This window comes from Ambystoma mexicanum, chromosome 7p (assembly GCF_040938575.1).
Source record: "Ambystoma mexicanum isolate Mex_15411 chromosome 7p, UKY_AmexF1_1, whole genome shotgun sequence".
Lineage (NCBI taxonomy): Eukaryota > Metazoa > Chordata > Amphibia > Caudata > Ambystomatidae > Ambystoma > Ambystoma mexicanum.
In genome coordinates, this window is record NC_090939.1 from 395,838,560 (window position 1) to 395,843,487 (window position 4,928).

General features: G+C 46.1%; 1 long non-coding RNA gene across 1 annotated transcript; it reads left to right on the plus strand.

Moving 5' to 3' along the window:
* The first annotated feature begins 2,235 nt into the window (after positions 1 to 2,235).
* LOC138526579 (uncharacterized) lies at positions 2,236 to 2,588 on the plus strand. Its single transcript, XR_011283632.1, has 2 exons — positions 2,236 to 2,392; positions 2,493 to 2,588. It is a non-coding gene; the product is annotated as an uncharacterized lncRNA (long non-coding RNA).
* Positions 2,589 to 4,928: the final 2,340 nt, after the last annotated feature.

The window sequence follows — 4,928 nt, forward strand, 5'->3', positions numbered from 1 at the left end:
GTAAAATGACTCTCATTCCAATGGGGAACTCCCTATACACAAGGTATACATGCCTACATGGAAATATAAAATTCTGACAACACATCTATTTGTTTGGCTCAAGGTAATGTTGACAATATATATATGTGGTTGGCTCAAGGTCATTCTGACAGTATATCTGTGTACTTAGCTCAAAGGAATGCTGAACTTTCCACATGCTTGAAAACCTGTGGTGAACATTGTGCCCCCTCTCATTACAGGAGTATGATTAAAGGGCCAATGAACCTTGAGTGGAAGAGGAGAAATCATAGACAGAGGCAAGCCTCTGACAGGAGTACATCAGCGAGGGGTGGACCCGCATTGAACAGAAGAGCCGGCTGTGGTATGGAGAGAGGTCAACCATCCTGATACAGAGACGTGCGGAGACTGAGAAGCCAAGGCCGTCAAAAGCGAAGCATACCTGGAAGGACAACCAAGCAGGGGACATGGTGGGCCCGTTGACCATAAACTGATGCTGAAACCAGAAACCGAGGGAGGATTGAAGTCTGAACTCCCAATGAGATAGCAGAAGTGAGAGAGAACGCTGAATTGAGCGGAACTCCAAAACTGCTTGTGTTCAGTCTGGAAGAGCGGCTAGCCACGGAGAATGCCATTGCTTCCAAACAGACACACCTTCACTGGAGTAGACCCTGCAACACTGAAGGTGTGCAGGTTGCCCAGATCAGAGGGAGGCTGAGAGAGGAAAGAGTGAGTGGGGAAGACAGAAGGATTATCTTAACCCCATTCTAGGGCCCGGAGAGAGAGACTGACCCAGAAGGGTTGCGGATCCGGAGAAACACTAATATATTAAACCTACAGAAGGGTCAAAGAAACCCACAAGAGCTTAGAGAGCCACATAAAGTGAGGGTTTACCGATATCCCAGAGAGCGAGGAGAGTTATTGGGCCAGGGAAACTGAAGGAAGCCCACAGGGCGCAATAAGTAAAGTGAACAAGACATACAAGGGAAGCACAGAGACTCACAACATCCAAAGCAAGAGTTGGAAGGTCCAAATAGAAAATGGCCTTTCACTTATCCCAGTGGGGTATTGGTAATCCCAAGTGGGCGAAGATGAAAGGACTACCATAAACCTCCACGAGAGTCAGAGGGGTTCGACAAGAAAGAGACCATAAGACCTGGAAAGGTGTTGTTAGGACCCGAGAAACCCGAACAGTTTAAGCCTTCTGACGAGTCAAAGGGACCTCGAGAACAAGGAGAACCAAATGGAAAGAGGGGTCAACCATTTTAGAGGGAGAGATAACAATGGAGACATTGAGATGAAGGAGCCCCGAAGCAGCCACTGGGGCCCATAAGTAAAGTTTAGAGTACAACAAGGGGAGCATGGAGGCTCCCCTATCTGAACCAATCCCTTGATCTAAAGAAAATTGGACATTTTGTTTTGCTGGAACATAAGACTTTGTGTTGTTTAACTTGAGAAACTTAAGGAACTTTGATAGACTGACAAGAACTGTTTTCTTTGAGAAGAACTCTTATTCATTTCTAATCATTGGCTCCTGGCCCAGGAGGGATTCCTGGGATACCCAGACACACCTTTGGAGAAATCCAAGAGTGCAGGGCACACCTCCCATTTTCTTTTATGTTTTGCTAAGTGGTAGGGCCAGTTTAGTGGATAGGTTTTGGACTGAGGACTACTTTTGATTGTGACTATAGATGTGCACTTTAGTTTAGATTTTTTAGGAAGTGAACTCCCTTTTATTTATAGCATCATGGAGGACTTATTTTAATTTAAATAAAAGCTACGTACAAACATGTCCTTTTGTCCGAGTCCTTCTTCTGGATTACCACAGAACACATATATATTTTCATTCTGGAACACCTATTTTGCTGCTAAAAAATAAAACTGAAATTTATTGTAAACTGAAAAAATCTCAGATTACATTTTACTTGTAGCACATTAATTATTGCTGGAAATGAAATCTGAAAATTAAGTTTAGCTGGAAGATTCTTCTTGTTACTAAGTGATATGAGCCGTGTCTCATGTCCATGGCAACCAGGATGATCCCAGCCCGAACCGAGTCAGGTGACTCGCACACCGTTGCCTGCAGCCCCTCCTCTCCCGCTTTGAAGGGAGTGGAGCAATGCCGCCAGGCGAAGCTGCATTAACCAATATATAACAATGCAAGACAGCCTTGGGGATCATTATGGCCAAGTAAGTGTTACTCCCTGCCACTTAAATGCTTGAAAGAAACGTAAATCAGGTGAAACCTGTGAAATTGAAAGGCTTTTCGCATTTCTTTTAGATTCCATGATGCATTATGGGACATGTAGTATCCGGAATACCATAGAAACTCGGTACACCACTGAAATTTCTCTGCAGGACTTGAAACAAAAATCCCTGCCTTACACATAAAGTGGTAAATATGATTGATTCATATATCAAAATGTAACTATTGTTGGTTCAATATGTTACTTGTTTCAACAAAAATCTAAATAAATTTAGGTATTGATTTACAGCTTGAATTCTTAAGACGGACTGGTCTGCCGCCTCAATTAAATTGATTCATGCAATCGCTTTGCCCATCACACCAAAATAAATCACTTTTAAGGTTAGCAACTTGGCTACTTGTTTTGTATGCACACAAACACCACCATCACCGTTTTTATCATGTTTGAGTAAAACAATTTTTATTTGTCTTTTTAGGTCACTACACTGACACATAGGCGCCATGTTGCCAGTGTAACGTGTTTCTTTAACCTATCGCGTCCTGAAGACGGGGCGTTTTCCTTTACTGATGAGCTTTAAACTGCAACAGTGTTGTCCTTCTCCCTAGAAACATATTCAAATGTTGACGCTATTATACCATGTTGTTGTATAATTGAAAATGCAATCAAAATACACCATTACTAACATCACGCAAATTGTACATTGCAAATGTTTTGGTGTGTTTCTTCCGCCCATTTGTGTTTCTACAAATAACAAACGCTGGAAATAGGTTTTTTATGTTGTTTTACCATGTTGTTTGATATAATAATTAAAATATGCTAAACACATTTCTTTGTCTATGGTGGGAGATATAATCCTATGAAATTCCTACTGTGAGGTAAATTTCTGACAAATAGCCACCTTTCGGTGTGTTAGAGGTGGGTAGCTAGTGGTATATGTACGTTTTTTTTTTTTTTTCTGCTGCATTATGGCAAAGGCCTATGGATAATACCTTTGCCACTCTCTGCAGGGTCCCCAGAACAGGCAGGAGCCTGAGCCTGCACCCAGAGGAAGGAGCACAGCCCCCGCCGCCATCATGCCCCACGCGGCCCCCGCCACAATACACATCAGACATGAGCCTTGCTCATGTCCATGGCAACCAGGATGATCCCAGCCTGAACCGAGTCAGGTGACTCGCACACCGTTGCCTGCAGCCCCTCCTCTCCTGCTTTAAAGGGAGAGCAGCAGCGCCACCAGGCAAAGCCGCATTATGGCAAAGGCCTATTGATAAGGCCTTTGCCACTCTCTGCAGCTCTCCGCTGCTCGACGGCGCTGGACGGAGCTCCCTGGCACAGTCATCAAGGTAAGCCACCCAGCTGCCTCCCATCTACATTCCTAAACTCTCTATTCTGCTCGAAACGCACGGCCCAGCACACGTACTATACTATCCCAACGTACTTACACTCCGAGCACAAACTCTCGCAACAAGCGACCTGGTAGGTATTGGTGTGATATCTCTCTAGCCAATACTACCTTCTACTCCCCTGGCGCTGCTTGCTATGATCCTAACCCTCTACTACCATCCACTCCAGCGCCCAATGTTGCACACTAGCCTGGGCCTGTGTGCCCCCATTGCATTGAATCTGCCTGTGGTGCCTGTTGCCCCCATTGCACTGAATCTGCCTGTGGTGCCTGTTGCCCCCATTGCATTTAATCTGCCTGTGATGCCTGTTGCTCCCATTGAATTTCATCTGCCTGCTGGGCCTGCTGCCCCCATTGCATTGAACCTGCCTACGGGGCCTGTTGCCCCCATTGCATTGAACCTGCCTACTGGGCCTGTTGCCCCCATTGCATCGAACCTGCCTATTGGGCCTGTTGCCCCATTGTATTTAATCTGCCTGTGGTGCCTGTTGCCCCCATTGTTTTTAATCTGCCTCTGGTGCCTGTTGCCCCCATTGCATTGAGTCTGCCTGTGGTGCCTGCTGCCCCCATTGCATTTAATCTTCCTGCTGGGCCTGCTGCCCCCATTGCATTTCATCTGCCTGCTGGGCCTGCTGCCCCCATTGCATTGAACCTGCCTCTGGGCCTGTTGCCCCATTGTATTGAACCTGCCTATTGGGCCTGTTGCCCCCATTGTATTGAACATGCCTGTGCCTGATGCCCCTGACAAAACCATTATGCCTAAGCATGACCCCATGGCTTCCTCAGCCACGGCCCAACTGACCTCCACCCTTATGTGTACCCTAATAAATGCCCGCTCAGTTCCTGCACATGCCCTACAAATTCATAACTTAATTCTCAAAAAAAACACTGACCTCCTTATTATCACTGAATCCTGGCTGAATGACTCATCAGGCCCTGCCCTCTCCCTGACCATCCCAGATGGATACGCCATTTACAGGCAAGACCGACCCCTTCTCAGAGGCAGGGTGATAGCACTCATTGCCAAAGACAACCTCACTATTAGGAGGATTGAAGGTGAACTTGGCCACAGCTGTGACTACCTTCCCCTCAGAATCTATCTCTCCCCCAACCTCACCTTGACCCTTCATATTGTTTATCGACCTACGGGTCTTAGCACCGAATTCCAAGAATCCCTCATCCAAGCACTTTCAGCAAACTTCTAGAAACAATCCAAAGTCCTTCTCACAGGTGACCTTAACTTAGGCCTCAACGATCCTAAAGACGCCCACACGGCCGCTCCAAATAAAGCCCTCTCCACTCTCGGATTCTTGCAAACCATCTCA